We start from the raw sequence: 19,529 nt of genomic DNA on the forward strand, positions 1-19,529 counted from the left end.
TATCTGAGAGAAACTGGCATGTAGAATACCTTGTAAAAGTTCACTTCTGATATATTAAGCTACCGATTCCATTTTAGAAAAAAAATTAACGTTGAATTCAGTGCTGGGAAATGAGCTCCAATTACTTGGGAACTCAGCACCATAACTGGTCATACGTCAGCAGTGTGGGACATAACAGTGTCAGCATGGGAATGCTCCTTGGAAAAAGGCATCCGTGCTTGTCCTCACCCGCGTCTTAATAACAACACCCTGTCCTGTGCTGTGGCAGCTGAGCCAAGGAAGGGCACACACTGCCCCATTGAGAAAAATCCTCAGAGGGTGTCCCTACACCTCAGGGTGGGACAGGAGCTTTTAGTGGCTCATCAACAGTATATTTGTACAACTGTGGGACCCTTCTCAAGGATAAAAGGCATTTGAAAGTGTATATAACATCCAGTTTGTACCTTCCATTTTTCAGCTGAGCGGGGTTAGCTGGGCATGAGAGAGGTCAAAGAAAAGTCATACGGGAGACATTAAACAGACAAGAAGACTTCATTCAAATTCTTGTGATGGGAGGAGAGACGGGACTCAATGCTACTGAAACACAGTAGAGGGAGTTCTGAGCTCTGTAGAGCACTGAGTAAGAGGTTGGCCAGTGTCATTTAGGCCATCTTATTTGCTAATTGTCACTGATCAGTAAGGTTCCTAACCTCCCACGGAGACTGGGAGGTAGGGGGCGCTGCTCTGTCCCATAATGATGACACTTCCATGAAATGGCTCCCAGGTCCTTGAGAAAGACATCGCTAGATTGTGAGACTTCCAAAGAACTGGAACAGACTTACATCACACAGGGACAGAGAAAGAACATACAATTGATATTGTTCCAAGGTAAGTATTCTAAGAAAAGGGAGGCCATGGCCTGCAGTCAGGAAGATGCTTTCTCCAGCTTCGTCAGGCTGGGAAGAAGGTGCAGGCTTCTTGGTCAGATCTGGTAGGAAAAGACCAGGTCTGGGCTGCTAAGGGGCGTCACCACATGGATCATGAACGAGCATTGGCACAGAACATCCACCTAGTGTGGGAGCAGCCTGGGTTCAAATCCCAGTTCAGCACTCCCTAGGTGTTTGGCCTTCAGCACTAATTTGATCATGTTTGATACAGAAGAAAAGAAATTAAAGGCAAATAAATGGCAGCATTTTTTTTTCCAAATTAGACCTTTTTTGACTAAACCAAGTGTCTTGATAGATGATCTAGAAATGGACAAACTTCAGTGTTGGCAAATGTTAACAAGAATCCAGAGAAAGCAAAAATCTCTTGCATAATAAAATACAAGGCATCTGAGGTTTGCTTCCCAGGTTGAGGGATAATGAGAGAAGTCTTGAGAAGGGGAAACAAATGTAAAAGCAAAGAAGAGACCAGAAAGAGGGTAAGTACAAAAATAAGAGATAGAAAATAAAAAAATAATATTAAAAATAATAATACTAAAAAAATAAAATAAAGACTAGAAAAAGAAAAGATGAAGTAAAGGAAAAATTAATTAAAAATTAACAAATGTAAAGAGAGTGTGAAAGAAAAAAAAGGACTAAAATAAAAGATCGCAATTATAGAATATGAAAAAGAGGAGAGAAGAGAAAGAAAACTCAAACCAAGCAAAAAGAAAAGAAAGGGAAAAAAAAGCCCCCAAAATAAAAATAAAAATAAAAACATTAGGGAGTTCTCTGAATTTTGCTTCTATGCTATTGTAGATGCCTTTGTAACTGGCCCCTTGGTGTGGCTCCCAGGCCCCCAGGTAGCACTCTGGTGCAAGCCAGTGTGTGTAGCTGTCTCTGCCTGGCTCTGGAGAGCATTATGCTGAGCGAAATAAGCCAGTCAGAGAAAGACAAGTACCACATGATTTCACTCATATGTGGAATCTAATGAACAAAATAAACTGGTGAACAAAATAGATCCAGAGGCATGGAAGCAGGGAACAGACTGACGAATCTCAGTGGGGAGTGTAAGGGGAGCCCTAAGAAATCAACCAAAGAGCTTATAAGCATATATGCATAACCCATGGACACAGACAATAGTACAGTGAAGGCGTGGGGAGGAGGAGGGCCAGTGTGGAAAGAAAAGGGGACATCTGTAATACTTTCAACAAGAAAGATAATAATAATAAAATAGATTCACCCAAATAAATAAATACTATTGTGATAACTCTGTATGGTGTCAGATGGGACCAGAGTTAGCAGGGTGATCACTTCATAAGTCACATAAATGTCTAATCACTACATTGAATACATAAAACATAATATTGTATGTCAACTATAATTTAAAAACTAATTAAATAAAAACAAAAAATATTATTAAAAAAAGAAAAGAAAAAGAAAAGGGGAAAGGAAGCACCTCAGAGGGAAAAGAAGAAAAGGCCTTGACCCTGACCAGAACATGGGGCCAAAGAGAGTGGAGGTTGATGAGCGCAGCTGGGCCAGAGGACGGAGGACTCTGCAGCTCAGGTGTGTTCATCAGTTAACTTGAACTTCCTGCAGTTCAGGAAGAAGCTCCCCAGAGCCTTCATTCAATAAAAGCTGCCACTCACAGCTCTTCTGGGGGCTGGGCTCTCAGGAGAGCAATGACCTGGGAAAAGGAGCAGTCACATTACCTGAGAGAGAAGGGGATTCAGCAGAAGTGGGATTTGGAAGCACAGGTGGCCGACCACCAACAGAACTGCCTCCCACCCTCTGCAGGAAAACGGGACCATGGCAGGTACAAAATGGGAAGTCGAGGCAGGAAAACTGCCTAGTAATCGAGGCAACGGCAAGACAGTCAGGCAGTTGATCTTGGTACCGTAGGAACAATAACAGGAACCTCCTGGGCAGCATTAATGTATAGATTTAAAGAGGTAATGTAGGTGTCTGGTGTCCCCTAATGATGACCTATTGTTGCTATCATTAGCTATTGAAAGTGTGTAATTGGAAAAAAGAGCAGGCTCATTAACAAGCTAGTTAGTGGAGATTGTGAAGGCAAGCTCTTTAAGTAAGATCACAAAAAGGGTTTTCTTATTGCCCTAGCTGGTTCGGCTCAGTGGATTGAACTTTCGCCTGTGGACTGAAGGGTCCTGGGTTCAATTCTTATCAAGGGCATGTTGCTAGGTTGCAGGCTCCATCCCTGGTCTGGTCAGGGCATGTGCGGGAGGCAACCAATCGCAGTGTCTCTCTCACATCGATGTTTCTCTCTCTGTCTCTCCCCCTCCCTTCCACTCTCTTTAAAAATCGATGGAAAAATATCCTTGGGTGAGGATTAACAGAAATAATAATAATAATAAAGGGTTTTCTTGTTCATTTCTATAAAAATATGCAATGCCATTTGAATTCCAATAGTGCACATTAATTACTTTGCTAAAGCTTAGTAGTACAGAGCAGTAGAATGCTATTTCTACCATGGCAGGTGAGTGCCAAATCACTCCGCACCCCTGTTTCTGGGCAATTATATAATATGCATACATTTCAGCCAATGTCAAAAGTAAGGATCCTATATAATAATGGGATAATATGCAAATTGACTGTCACACCCTCATAAGATGGCAGCACCCAGGGGCGAGGGAGGGGGGCGGCTGCTTCGCACTCCTGCTGTCGGAAGTCCCCTCAGCCCCGCCAGGGGCCTTGGGTCCTCCTGCACCCCCCACCAACTGACAGCTCACCCAGTCTCCTCCAATAAGCTGCCCATTCCTCTCTTCCTCCCTCCCCGAAGCTGAAGCCTGACTGTGGTGTCCAAAAAATTGGAAGTTATAACTCATGTTGTTGAGCCAGGCCCAGCAGCTCTGCGTGCCTGCTGCCAGAGTCCCCTCAGCCCCGCTGGGGCCTCTGGTCTTCCTGCACCCCCCACTGACTGAGGCCCGGGCAAGCAGGGCCGGCCGAGGCTTCCCCTGATTGCTGGGTCACCTCCCGCCCGTGAGGGCTACCGGACTATGAGAGGCGGCAGGCTGGGCTGAGGGACCCCACCCTCCAGTGCATGAATTTTCATGCACCAGGCCTCTAGTTTATATATATTATACCAAAGTTGCTGGAAAGGTAAATATTGCTCAGATCTATGCTCTAGTCCTGCTTTTAAACATTTGGACTGTAAATTTTAAAGATGGTTTCAGCAGCCCTTAAAACAAGTAAGGAGTAATGTACAGTTTATTGATTCCTTCATAGCAGGCATTATGGTTGCATATATATGCATTTTTGCATACATTATTCATTATTTCAATGAATTATTATTGAGGACTAACTGTATTTATTGGCAGAGATAATATCTATTCTCAAGAAATTTGTATCTACTAGGAAAGACTATCAAACAAATGATATTTAAAAAATAGCATACACTGTGTTTGGGGAAATATTTACTGGTTTAGCTCTTTGTTTTAGAGGAAACTATAAACTACCTCTAGCTTTCCTCTCAAGAGGCATATTTTGTTGCTGCTAATGTTGTCTTGAGGAAGTCTGAGACTCATCCTGGATTTAAAAAAAAAATCTCTCCCTTTAACAAAGAGAATTCTTGTGAACAATGTAGATGCTTTTAGGCCACACAATTGAGTACAAAAAACATCATTTTATTAAACATAATTCACCATAAGATCATTTAAAGGGCAACTGTTTCAGAAAAGATGTGGTGCCGTTTCCAGAAGGTTTCTGTTACTCCAGGAATAAGTCCACCTTGCAGATCTCCTTTGATGGTTCTGCTCCATCTAAATTTGCCCCTCGGTTCTCCCTGCTGGAGTCCAGTCATTCCAATTTAAGATATGCATCGCACAGAATGAGCATGAGGCCCGCCTTCCAGTCATGAGTCCACTGAAGACAGGGCCCATATTGACTCTATGATGTGCCTTATTCTGTGCTTATCTCAAGGTTCTGTCTGTAGGAGGCCTGAAATATTCATTTCTATCATCAAAAATGCATACAGCCCTAGCAGGTTTGGCTCAGTGGATACAGTGTTGTCCTACAGACTGAGGGGTCCTGGTTCAATTCCAGTTAAGGGCACATGCCTGGGTTGCAGGCTCAATCCCCAGTAGCGGGTGTGCAGGAGGCAGTCAATCACTGATTCTCTCTCATCATTGATGTTTCTATCTTTCTCTCCCTCTCTCTTCCTCCTTGAAATCAATAAAAACATATTAAAAAATAACTTGATCTTTAAAAAATGCATACAAATGACAAGTTAGAATGGTGATATTTCATATAAAAACTATAGGAATTTTTTTCACAAGGAAAAACAAAATTAAGATTCTTTTTGTAACCTGGCAGTGAATATCTACATTTGTTAAAAGTGTCATTAAGTAATCTCCCTTCTTCCTCAGGGCCTCAGGCTATTTTTCTTCAGCCATTGAGGAGAGAGTGTGTTTCAGCTTCCTAGCAATAGGGTTAAAACAGGGAGAGAGTGTGTTTCAGCTTCCTAGCAATAGGGTTAAAACAGGACATGCTAAGGAAAATTAATGTAGGGACACATGAAATCCATGCGGTGCAGAAGTAAAGATAAAATAGCTATCTCTTTCTGGAAAGAGAAAGGCAAATTAATTCACGGGAACGAGGTGGAACAGCAAGATTAAGATTAAAAATGAAAGGCACCATGCCTACGCATGTGCAGATCAGAAATGGGGTGGCAGGACTCCCTAGTGCTTCACCTCTAGAAACAGGCAGAGAAAATTAAGTGGTCAAAGGAGAGGAATAAGACAGTGGTTTAGGTCAGAGACTCCTTTAAATCGTCTGCTGGCTGTATATCCTGGTGCCGGGTTCCTGGGACACAATCTCCTGAAGAGTTTTGTAAGGTCTCACTCGGCCTATTGTCTAGGATTTCTAACATCTTTGAGAAAAGTTGAGAGATGGTGGATCAAATAATTTTCTTTTAATTATAGGTACAGGTGTGTGTGTGTGTGTGTGTGTGTGTTGTGAGTGCTTGTATGTTCAGTTGTAAATTGCCTTGAAGATATTAATTTAAATCTAAATCTGCAAGACAGGTGCTTCTCTTCCTCTTTTAAAAAGTAAGAGACTCAGGAAAGAATCATCAAGTAAATTGCTCAAACTGAAACAGCCAGCGGTTGAGGGCGCTATTACCTGAATGCAAATGACCTGATTTCAGGAGTCCCCTCTTTTAGTCTAAACAGATTCAAAAAAGGACAACTGTCTTTGCAAAATCATTTCCCACATGTGCACAGCTTGTCAATTTTATTGGCTATTAAATCTTCAATACTCAATATTCAAAATTTTTAAGTGTTTTTCTGTTGTGAGTGTTAGGTCGGAGAGAGCCCAGGATCAGATACATGCAGACATGGGAAGAGATAATGGACTCCCCCTGGCATTTCTAACAGATCAGCATGCCAGACACAGATACTGGCTTCTCCCTGAATAAGCCACCAAACCTAACAGTGAGATTCCTAAAAAAGCTTGCATTTTTCTGTTCCATGATTTTTCTTAAAGGCATTGCCATTTCAATAGTATTTTAGTCTATGTCAAAATAAAATGAATATTGCAAATAATACATGGATGCCCCATGCATTCTATAGAGTCTTAGAAAAGGAAAGTGAGGGTTTAAGATACCTGGAGTTCAAGTCGAGGAGCTCTATGTTAGTATGTGATGAGATTTATGTTCTCTTAAGATATTCAATTGAATTCATTACACTCGACTGTGAAATGATATCATTTTGTGTGATAATGAAACAAATTATTTCTTCATTGGAATCCATTTATAAAGCAAAAATTGGGCATTGACCCCTAACGAGATTAAGATGTTAACTAAAGAATGCAGATTAGTTACAAAAAAAATATTGTAGGTACACATGCAATTTGACAGCAATGCCTGCATTCTGTTTAAAGCAAACATTCTTACTGAAAAGCTCTGTATTCTATGACGTTCATCATTCACTCTAAAGAGTATGTTTTTCATTCATAATAGGTAATTTTCAGCTGAAATCTTTTACTGTGGTTGTGGTTTTCCGGAGGAAAAAGGACCCACATTTTGAAGACCCTTTAAGATTGCAAACTGTGTGTGTGTGTGTGTGTGCGTGTGTGTGTGTGTGTGTGTGTGTGTGTGTGTGTTGTGAGTGCTGAACATGTAGGTTTAGACTTTCATGTGAAAAATACTCTGGAAAACAGCACAGAATAAACCATCAAATGCAGCCCATCACCTCTGATGTCAAATGCAGGAGACAGGTCTCAGTTCTAGCTGATAACATAGCATCTTCTCAGTGGAATTTCACTATTTTCTCTCCTTAAGCTGAAATAGCACAAGGACCTATTTGGCTCCACAGTTTAGGTAATAGGAGGAATACTCCTAATGCCTTCTATATGCTAGGAACAATGCATGTGTTATGTTATTCAACCCTCATGGAAATTCCCTAAGATAGGTGCTCTCATCGTTACCATCAGGGGAAAACTTGGCCTTGTAGAGATATTAAACAACTAAAAACAAAAGCACCAATGCTATTGTAGAAAACACATGGTTTTGCTGCTTTTGTCCTACAGAAGGCATAGATAAGATGATGTTGAATATGCAGTTCTATGTAATGAATAATGTATAAAACATAACATATAGAATATAGCATAGAACATAGAACATACATATGACATATGATATGTAATGTATAAGGTAAGGTATATTTGTGCTGTTTTCTTTGTGGCATTTTATGGGCTCTCACTCCATTATGGGTAACAGGGTAACCTCCATAGGATAGAAAAAGGCAAAAGAGTTTATCTTCCGTTGCCTATGCATTTGTTCTTTCTTTTCAAAGAGGAAAGGCCATAGAAGGAGCATGGAAGGGAGGTGTCTCCCATTCAAATTAAGAATCAGACATTGCACTCAACAAAGGAGAGTAAAGAAACCACTCTTTTGTGTTGAAAATTATTTTATTTTTGGCCCCCCAAATTGACTCATTTATGAAGTCCTAGGATGATTCTCACAGTAAATAGAAGATTGTGATTTTTCCTACTTTGTGACCCATGTACTAATTGTAAAGGATTAAGATTTCCCAAATTCTACTGACTCATTTGAATTCTTTGCAAATCTCACATTAGCAGTTTGTTCAATAAATCATAACAGACAGAAATGTTGTGTAGTTGCGAAAAGGAACACCAAGGATGAGATAATTCTAAATAATAAAGAGGTAATGTGTAAGTTGACTATCACATCTTTGCACAAGATGGCCGCCCCCATGTGTCACAAGATGGTCACCACAAGATGGCCAGCAGGGGTGGGCAGTTGAGGGTGACCAGGCCTGCAGGGGAGGGGAGTTGGGGGTAACCAGGCCAGCAGGGGAGGGCAATTGGGGGAAATCGGGTCGGCAGTGGAGCAGTTAGGCGTTGATCAGGCTGGCAGGGGAGTGGTTAGGGGTTGATCAGGCTGGCAGGCAGAAGCGGTTAAGGGCAATCAGGTAGGCAGGCAGGCGAGTAGTTGGGAGCCAGCAGTCCTGGATTGTGAGACGAATGTCTGATTGTGGGATCGGGCCTAAACCGGCAGTTGGACATCCCCCAAGGGGTCCCAGATTGGAGAGGGTGCAGGCTGGGCTGAGGGACACCTCCCCCAGTGCATGAATTTCATGCACCAGGCCTCTAGTTATGTATAAAATGGAAACTACAATGGGAATTCTGTCTGAATAAAAACATTGCAAGGACCATTTCTTGCTGCATTTAAGAATATGAAAAGTTGCATTGTGGTAAAAATATAATTAAATTGTGAACCTAAGTAGCAGTGTTTCTTCATATGTAGTCAAATAGACAAATTAATAAAAAGCTGATTAAATCTTAAATAATTAATTGGTAATCCTTGAGAACGAGTCAGGAGGATATGTGCATAGTAGCACAACTGAGTGATTGCTACACGATTCCTTATAACCAACATGGGATTTACAGAGACAGCAGTATCTGAAAACAGAGGAAATAAACAGATACTATCTATAGAATTATTAAAAATGGATTTGTAATCATTAACAATTATTTAAAAGTAATAGAGCAATAAACATCCATTGGGACCATAGATTTACTTTTGAAATTTCCCTTCTTTAGAATACAGTGTCATCGGCCAGTTATTCCTATAAAGACAAAACATTAAATATATCAAACATTGAAAAGAGACAATGGTTCTCCATGTCAGTAGGATCAGCCCACAACAGAGATGGGAGACTTACTTTCCAGGGACGTAAATAGCATATAAATCAGTCTAAGGAATTTCTTCTTAAAATGAAACAACTTCTAAAATCATCAAATTGCCAGTAAGATTTCATTAAGACGTTTAAGCAGCACAATATGACTTTTTTCAGTGTTCCAATGCAAGAGATCATTTCCTCCAAGTAGGGAGGTAGTGATCTGAGGAGTTAAGGTTGATAAAAGTGAACATCTTTGAAACTTCAGAAGGATACTGTACACTGAGCATGCCAAACTCAAAGGCTAACACGGGCCAAACCCGTGGTCCATGAGTTTGACATTCTTGCTGTACACGAACACCAATAATACTTAAAGAAGTCTCTCTCTCTCTCTCTCTCTCTCTCTCTCTCTCTCTCTCTCTCTCTCTCTCTCTCTCTCTCTCTCTCTCTCTCTCTCTCTCTCTCTCTCTCTCTCTCTCTCTTTCTCTATCTCTCTCTTTCTCTCTATTTTATATTTTTGAGGCAGAATAGTAAGAAGCTGGGAAAATTCCTTGGCAAGTGGCATGGGGAAACTGAGGCAGCTGATTCAGACTGGCCTCATCCAGCACAGGACTCACCTGCCTCCTCCTCCCTGCCCAGCTTGAACCACTGAGCCCATTAAGCCCTCAGGACAATAAGGTTCTGATCAGCATCAAATAATCATAGGAACGAAGGCTTGGTCTGTTGATCACAGATGTGGAGTTGTGATCAAACTAGAAATGACATGTAGGCCTCAATTGTATTTCAGCTCCAGGCCCTGAAAAGCAGCGAAAGATGAAATAAGGCCTGGGCTGACATTAGGATCAGATGCAATGACCAGTGACCCCCTATGCTAGTGCGAACCAATCAGTAGAGACCACTGATCCTATATGCTCAACTTGATGAATCAACATATTAAAGGCCACACCTGGAATGCTAATGAATATTCTATTGAAATAATCCCCTGACATGACACCTCCCTAAAATCCCTGCCTTTAGAAAACACCCTTAAGACAAAGGACCTAGGCCCCTCTCTCTCTCTCTCTCTCTCTCTCTCTCTCCTTCTCTCTCTGCCCTTGCCCTTCCGCACTTTCTTTCCTTAAGTGTATATCTTTTCCTTCCATTCCCTAAGGGACCTTCTTTTGCATCTATAACTTGTTTCCTGCCCTAACCAGTTTGGCTCAGTGGATAGAGCATCGGCCTGCAGACTCAAGGGTCCCAGGTTCTATTCCAGTCAAGGGCATGTCCATTGGTTGGGGGCACATACCCAGTGGGGAGTGTGCAGGAGGTAGCTGATTAATGTTTCTCTCTCATCGATGTTTCTAACTCTGTATCCCTATCCCTTGCTCTCTGTAAAAAATCAATAAAGTATATTAAAAAAAATCTTGTTTCCTGAGTCCATGCAGCCCAGCTGGCTCACCTCCTCTACCTCTGACCTTCTTTCTAAAGGACTACGAGTAAACTTCTGGCTCTAGAGTTCTTGGCTCTGAATTATTTCTTTGCTGAACTTAAGAACCAAGGTCTAACACTGCCACTAATGTTTTTAATTGAGAAGACCTGTACTATTAGTTTGTTAATATTTAGCCTAATACAAAATATACTTTGTTGTTATTTTATTGGTTTTTAATACTAGGTAAGAATTCTTGGGGTGACAAATACCTTAATTAAGTCATACTTTCTCAATTTTCCTTTTTAGTGGAGCTTATTCCTAACACTTTTTCATTTAAAGAAATGTAAAAGGTATTGCATTTTTTGTTTGTCTTTTAATATATTTTTATTTATTTCAGATGGAAGTGAGAGGGAGAAAGAGATAGAAACATAATGATTAGAGAGAATCATTGATCAGCTGCCCCTTGCACACCCTCTCCTGGGAACGTGCACGCAACCAAGGTACATACCCTTGACTGGAATCGAACCTGGGACCCTTCAGTCCGCAGGCTGACGCTCTATCCACTGAGCAAAACCGGTTAGGGCAAGTATTGCTTTTTAATTGGAAAAAATATTTAGCTCATACAGAGTTGGTAGATGTATGGTTTTACTGATAACTTTTTTTCTTTCCCTTAAGAAAATTGGTTGTGTGGTTAACTTCAAAATCAAGAAGGAAAATCATTATGTGACTATTATAAAATGTTAGAGTAAGAAGATCGATGCAATTGAAAAGTTCCATCACCTCACTTAATAAGTACAGTTTGTTTCCATTTTGGGGGAAAAACAACAATAAATATGTCACTTCACACTGTTAATGACTGTACATATTGTTATAAATAAATTTGCAAGAGCTGAAATAATCAACCAAACTAAAAAGACAGCTTGACAAATTTAAGCACCTGCACTAGGAAAAAAAAGTCATTTAAGCGAATCTTTTTCACAAGGTGGTTCAGTTTTAATGAGACCAGGCGAGGTGCGGTTGAGCGCCCAGATGCTGCAATGTTTGCCTTGTGAGTGCAGTGAGCACAGATTCCACTGCAGAAGTGAAAGCAAGTGACAGCACACGAATTAGCAAGGAGTCTACAGCAGCTGGCTCCTTCTGCCTTTGCTGCACTTGACTTCATAGGTTTTTGATTCAGAATAATATATTTTTATTAAATATCCTCCTTGTGGAAATGCATCCTAAAAGTTGGAGGAATGAATCAAAGGAAGATGATTTTGTTCTCCAAAACCGGTCAAAGTTTTAGAAGCACAGCTCTATCTAAGAAGGTAAAGTTAATGTGAAAGTTAAGAAAATGTATCTACCTACCTCAACAAGAAAATTTCCTCTTTTGCCAAAGGAAAAAGAAAAAATTGCAACAAGAATGGTTTAGGTTAAATGTCTCCATTGTCCAGATACTGCCGCTGCTTCCCCACACCTGGTAAAGATAGTGTTTTAGCTTTATAATATTTCATATAGTTTCATTAACTTAAAATATAAATTGCACTCCAGGTTTTTTAGTCACACCTCCAACTTAGATTTATCAGTTATTTTTAATAGAAAGTAGAAATCAGGTTTTTAGAGGTGCTTTTGAAGGTTACTTTGATATTTTTTTTTAAAAAAAATATTGATTTTAGACAAAGAAGAAGGGAGAGAGGGAGAGAAACATTGATGTGAGAGAGAGACATTGGTTGCCTCCAACTGGGATAGAACCCACAACCTGGGCATGTACCCCAACTAAGAATCGAACTGATGACACTTTGGTGCACAGGATGATGTTCAACCAACTGAGCCGCACAGGCCAGGGCAATAATTATTTTGTTCTAGCTGACTATCCAGTTGAGCATAAGTCCGAATATTGGGTTTTGGAAAGTAAGCTTCTGGTCTCTCTTACATGTAACAGGAACTTAGTTTGAGGATTTGTTCAGTGGACGAGGGTGCTGGGCAGTGGAACACAGTTCTGGTCAAGTCCAGACACTGCCATCTCCTGTCCTCCTGCCATTTACTGAAGCTCTGATATTAGGCAGGAGTTGTGTTACCTCTAAGTCACCTTAGATGTGCAGTCTTGACACTTTTGCCTCAGTGCCCTGTTGAGTGATGAAGTCTACCATCAACACAAGAGCAGCACCAATGGTTTCTTTCTTATACTCAGCAGGTACAATTACATTTGCAAAGACTCAATGTCTTATCTGGTAGAGCATAGTCACTTGAAGGGTGGTAGAAAAGAATGTATTTTCATTGCTTAACTTATCTTTCTCCCCCATCATCCTGTACACAGGAAGTGCCATGTTGTTTTCCTGCTTAACTCTACTGCCCAGCATGGACCATGGAACATGGGAAATGCCTAATAAGTATTTTTAAATGAGTGCATAGTTCTTTCATTTTTTTTACAAAGAAAAATGAAGGCAAGAAAAGAGGGAGAGAGATGTGGAGAGAGAGAAGGAAGGAAGGAAGGAATGAAGGAAGGAGAGAAGGAAGGAAGGATGGAAGGAAGGAAGGAAGGAAGGAAAGAAGGAAGGAAGGAAGGCTGGCTCACTGTTAGCACTGAATGTTGCTTGTGCCAGTCAAGTTCGCTCAGATGGACAATGCTTATGACTATATAAATATTTCTCTTAGGGCAAGCAGTTAGCTCCTAGTTCATGGAGGAGCTCAGAGGTGTGAGGCGTGACTAGTAGGTAGCAATAAGAACTATCTACAACGTTGCTCTAGGAGGGTGACTGGAGCCATCACTGGGGTAAGCCTTTCAGACAAGTTTGGCTTAGCCTGATCCAGCTGGGTCCTCTGGGTCTAGCTGCAGTCAGGCTTTTTGTCTTTGGCACAGTCTCTCTGCTCGAGCAGAAGGATGTTAAATTAACTTTGTAGAGTAAATGTCATTTACGGTGAATCGGTTTGCATATGTGCCCTCAAAGGATTTCAGAGGAGCTTGTTTAATAAGTGGAAATAATAAGCAAATAAAATGAGCAATCTAATTTCCACCCTGTAGCTAAGAATTCATACATATGCTCCTGACCAGCCACTAGAAATGAAATAATCTGTTCATTAATGGAGTACGGTGGCAACATAGATAAATTATAGATTAAGATTAGGTCTAAGTTTAACCATGTTGAAGCTTAGTATTTAGAATAATATACATTAAATGTATAAAAGATTCAGCAATTTTCTGAACCAACCTGTTCACAAGTTATCAAAGTAGAATATATTTGCTCGGGTCATAAGTGCACAGACATTATAGTAACACATACTAAGATCTTGGTTAAAATGATATTTTACAAGTGATTATTATTTTAGACTAGAGACCCGGTGCACAAAATTCATGCCCTGGGGGGGTAGGGTTCCCTCAGCCCAGCCTGCCCCTCTCACAGTCCGGGAGCCCTCAGTGGATGTCCTACTGATGGCCACAGTCTGGCAACAGAGGCTCAGAGGAGGCATCGTGTGTGTGTGTGTGTGTGTGTGTGTGTGTCCCCACTGGGGGTCTACCCCCAGCCACATTGGAGGCTTGGAGCAGGAGCCCCTCTGTGTTGATCTCTCAGGCTCCTGATCTCCACTGCATGTTGTACTCTCCCTTGAGCTATGGCCAGGATGGGGGTGCTGCTTGCAAGCCAGGGTTTCCTGCTCCAGAATCGCCATGGCGACCGGGGAACAGGCCCAGTTGGGGGCTGCCCACAGGCCGGGCTTTGCCACTCCCAGGTCTCCATGGCAACTGGGGAGCAGGCCCAGCTTGGAGATGCCCACAGGCCGGGCTTTGCTGCTCCCATTTCAGGCCCAACTTGGGGCTGACCGCAGGTCAGGCTTGCTTTCCTGCTCCCGGAAACCCAGGGCAACTGGGGAGCAGGCCCAGATGGGGGCTGCCCACAGGCCGGGCTTTCCTGCTCCCATTTCAGGCCCAGCTTGGGGCTGACCGCAGGTAAGGCTTGCTTTCCTGCTCCCGGATCACCATGGCAACCGAGGAGAGGGCGCAGCTGGGGGCTGCCCGCAGGCCGGGCTTGCTCTCCTGCTCCCAGATGAGGCACAGCTGGGGCTGCCTATAGGCTGCACTTTTCTACTTACCAATGGCCGGATCACCACAGTGACCCAGGGCCCAGCGGCACTTTCCTGCTCTCCAATAGTCATAGGGTCCCGGCTGGGGGCAGGGCTTATCAGTACAGGGCTTAGGCGGCACGGGGGTCCCAGCTGGGGGCTCAGGTGGCACACAGGGTCCCGGCTGGGAGCGGGGCTTATGCCCCGCTGTCCAGGGCTGCACATGGGGTCTGGATGGCAGCTTGCACTGTCCCGCGCTACCTGTAGTATAGGATAGAGGCCTCGTGCATGGGTGGGGGCCGGCTGGTTTGCCCTGAAAGTGTCCCAGATCAGGCTGGGGGTCCCGCTTGGGTGCCTGGCCAGCCTGGATGATGGGCTGATGGCTGTTTGCAGTTGGTCACACCCCCTTCAGGGTGGGGGTCCCCATTGGGGTTCCTGGCCAGTCTGGGTGAGGGGCTGAGGGCAGTTTTCAGGCTGGCGGGTGACTGAAGCTCCCAACCTCTCCTTTCTTTCTTTTTCTTAATTCTGGGATCTGCGGCAGGCAGGGAACCTTGGCTTCCTCCATCACTGGAACAAGCAAGCCTCCTGTTCGCTTCAGCTGCGTGGCTGCCGGTCGCCATCTTGATTGGCAGTTAATTTGCATATTCTGCTGATTAGCCAATGGGGAGGGTGTTGGGGTTATGGTCAATTTGCATGTTTCTCTTTTATTAGATAGGATAACACCTTAAGTTATCAATATCCAAAATTATCACAATTGTCCTGCGAACATTAGGTAAAACTACATTAAAAGAACACTTTTTATATTCGTGTCATTAAACTAATACTGTGTTTCAACCATGGTCTTAATATTGCTATTTTGAAACACAGTTCAGTGACTAAAAAAGATTTCAGTTGGCTCAATTTTTACAAGACATATGAATATACAGACATTCTTTTTTAATGTAATTATACATTTAAAGTGCAAAACAATAGCAGCCAAACCAAAGTGTGAGAAAGCAAGTTCTAATTTAAACCTAAAGGGAAATTAACCAGAGCTTATTTTGAGCAAAATCAAACAAAAACAAGGATTGGAGTGAGGGAGAGTGTTTCTAATACTCCATTCCTGGCTGCCCCACCCGGGAACAGATGTCCCTCCGTGGGTGACAGGTGGCGTGGGAAGCTCGGGGGAGTTAGAAACTGAGGATTGGGCAATCTGGTCTTACAAAACAATATTGGGTTGTTGTTGTTTTCTATTTAAAACACAAAGTATCTAGAATCAGTTTTGAGGATGTGTTTATTTCTTCTCCAAATATGTACAATAAATCCGTGAACACATATAATAATGAAGCAGCAATATTTTCTCCTGATCCATTTGGTTCTAAGCCACAAACTCTTAACAAATAAATATCGTCCTTAATAGTATCTTGTAAGTCATGTTTTCTGGCTTTTTTCTCATCTACACATAATAATTGGTCAAAACTTAGAGCAATTCCTGAGGCCCATGTCCGAAATCCTCGAACTGCTAATCCAGCTGCCCTGCCCATAGTTTGCTTTTTAATATATTTATCGACAATATGCCTCATTTTTAAAACACTAGACCTCTCTTCAGTGAATAACATGAGAATCCCAGCACAGCTGCATTAGTTTAATTTAACCCTTTACTGATGAACATTCCTACTTTATTTTACTTTCACATGGAAGTAAAGGCAAAAAGACTTTGGAAACCTTAGGATAAATAAACTGAGACATGCCTTCCTCTGCAATAATTTCCCCCACCGGCTCCTTTCCCCTTCCTACCAGGTTCGCGCCCAGCCTCACCTGACTGGGCTGAGGCAGCGAGAGGCCTGAGGACAGGGGAAAGAGAAGGAGGCAGGAGCCCACTCCTGCCCAGGCACCCTGGCACCTCCTCACTATGGGGGCGGTGACCTTACTCCCAATGGCACGTCTCTCCACAAGCCCAAGTACACGCTTCTTTCTCTCCTGCCCTTTTTCATATTCCAGGTCTGCCAAAAACATTTAAAGTCTCGTGATTTTTTTTCTAAAGTGTTAAGTATGACTTAATTTTTTTGTGTACTAAATATTCATATACTATTCATACATTGGTTATCTTTGTTTACAATGTAAAATTTGAAATAGAAATGAGCGGGGTAGGTGAGGCTTTTACACAGTTCCCCACGTCTTTCAAAATCCCCAAGGCTGCGGGTGGGAGGGCTCAGGAGGCAAGAGAGGGGGTGCCTGAGGACAGGAGAGAGGAAGCATCCCTAGGGCCAGAGGTTGCACCCGAGAACAAGGTTGCAGCAAAACGACGTGACGAGGAAAAGGCGCAGACTCTGGAATGGACAGCCAGTGACCAGAGGAATTAAACGAGACTTCTGTAGATAAACCAAGTATCAACTAGGAAACAGAGAGAAGCATGAGCACACTGGGGGAAGCAGGGTTCACTGTATCGCTCCAGTGGGGTCTGCCCTCACTGGGCTCCTGGGGGACCTCGCTCTGCCCCTGGAGGGGAGGTTTGGACCCACCTGGTCAGAAACAGGCCATGATAAGAATGGGTTTCAGCAGGTGACATGTCCAGTGAGTTTGACAACACAGGGACCAAGAGGTGTGGATGTTGATTGTAAAGTGGCCACAAATGACAGAGGAGCAGGGACAGGAACAGGCCAGAAGCAGAGACAAGTAGGATCAGCCCTAATATCGTCACTGAGCACATGGTGGTGACCAGTTATGCAGGAATATCCGTCCACAGTTCACTTGTAATGACTTCCCCGGCCGAGCACAATGCTGGGAGTGTGGATGCAGACGGAGGCAGGCATAGGACCCACTGGGAAGACTCAGAGCACAGTCCATGATAGGCCAGGGCCCCTGAGACAGCTGGGGGACACGACGGCCACCTCACTGCAGATCCTCAGTGAGCCTCCCCGACGCCTGCTCTCCGGTTCTGCCTGAGCCTTGGCCCAACCTCCCAGGTTCTCAGGGGAGCAGCCAGTTCCCCAGATGATGTCAGGAGACTGTCACCAGGGACCCCTCCTGCTCCCACTCTGCCCCGGGCCCAGGTATCAAAAAGCCTTGGAGATGGGGTGGGGCTCTGTGTCCAGGGCAGTGGGCAGATGAGTTTCCCAGCCACATAATGAAATGCCACCTTCCTCTAGAACAGAGTTTGGGCAGGTTTTCCTGGAGACCCCTTTATAAAGTTGGGGTTTCCTCAGGAGGAACACGGACAGTGTACACGGGGGGACACTGTGCATGACATCTGCAGGGTCCACGTGCGTGTGCCCCGTCAGAGCTGGAGAGCAGGGGACACTGAGGACAGCTCACACTGCCTGCTCTCCTCTGAGCGCTGCAGCTGTCTATCGCCTGCCCCCGAGCCTCCTGCCTTCTGCCAGCACAGGAAACCGTGGCAGGTCGAGCCCGATCTCAGATTCTACACAGTGTTCGGTGGAATCAAACTATATCACCCAGCAGCACCTTCCAGGAAGTAATGGCCGTTGGACTAACTTGTGTCACCTAACACCCAGCTAACGGTGGCGGTAACGATTGAGCACACGGTAAGAAAAGTGGCAGCTGATTTATGCCGATCTGATCGCTAATGACCAATTTTGCTCCCAGGGGTTAATTATGGTTAACATATTAAACGCAGAGAGATACTATTTTATGCAAATAGAGGTGCCATATAAATGACAAAGCCACGTGTTGCAACAAAAATAGATGCTCATAATTAATACCGGAAGTAAAAACAGAATAGATTGGATTTTAATGTCTTTTTTTTTTTAATGGATGGAGATCCTTTAAGAATTTTCTCTGCAATAAATGACATTGATTTAGCCCTTACACAGTGGTGAAGGCAAGACACAATTACATTCCCAAACAGCTGGGGCACATGCTATGGAAATGCATGTGTGGGTTGCCCGCCAGCAGCTTCCTAACCTCTAGCGTTTTTGTGGCTCTGTTTTTAATAAGCAAATAGAAACCATAAATTATTGCTAAATAAATACAACTGAAAAGCATGCTAAGCCTGAGTTTCTAAATGCTGAGCAATCACAGCTGGAGACACTGAGATCTCCGTGGATAGCCTATCAAGTCGGGTATAAGGAGACAGTCATCCCAAGATGCATGGACACAGCTCAACATGGGCTCCTGGAAGGACCAGGGGGAGACAGAACCGGCATGATGAAGGCAGAACCGGATCCGATGGATCTAGAAGGGGCACATGTCTTCTGTCCTTTCTGGAGAAGGGCTCCGCCAGGTGCCAAGTGGGAAGGGCCTGGGTGAACACCAAACAAAATCCTTCTACAATGATTTGTACAGCGAAGGCTTTATGTGTATTGTAGCTCACCCAAAATGTGTGCTTATTACTTTTCCAAACAAGAAAATTAACGGTAATTTTGTCCTTACAGAAATTTATGTAATTTCCCTTTCAAGAGGTTTCCTATCATTAAGTACCTAGAGATGGTTGGCACAAAGGCTGATTGGCATTAAGATTCTACTAAATAGGTTCTAGCGATCCAATGTGTAACATGGCTCCTGTAGTTGATAATGGGTCAGATACCAGACATTTGTTGAGAATAGACCTCAGGTGCTCACATACGAGGTAACTCTGAGACAGATATGTTAATAAGCTTGGCTGTATTTATCATTTCATTACATATATGTATGCCAAAACATCATATTGTACATCTTAAATATATAAATATTTTATTAAAAATAAATAAAAATTGGAAAAATGTTTCTACTAAATACACGGAACACTACATGTAAAAAGCATCCCTTTACAAATGTGGAGTGGAAAGACTCTTCCAAACTGAGAGTGCCTTTTCTTGGTAGACACAGAGATTCTAGTAGTTTCAAACAGGAAGAAGTAACTAAAAATGAATCTAACGCATACATGCAAACAAATGTTTTGGATTATTATCTGGTATTTCTTTTAATACTTATTCTCCCTGATTGAGCAATCCATAAATCTATAGGATATATCCCTATAAAATTAATACTTTAAAAATAAGGGAGTGTTTTAGTAGTTCATTAGTACAACATTGCAAGGCCAAT

Source organism: Myotis davidii, unplaced genomic scaffold, assembly GCF_000327345.1.
Source record: "Myotis davidii unplaced genomic scaffold, ASM32734v1 scaffold14, whole genome shotgun sequence".
NCBI lineage: Eukaryota > Metazoa > Chordata > Mammalia > Chiroptera > Vespertilionidae > Myotis > Myotis davidii.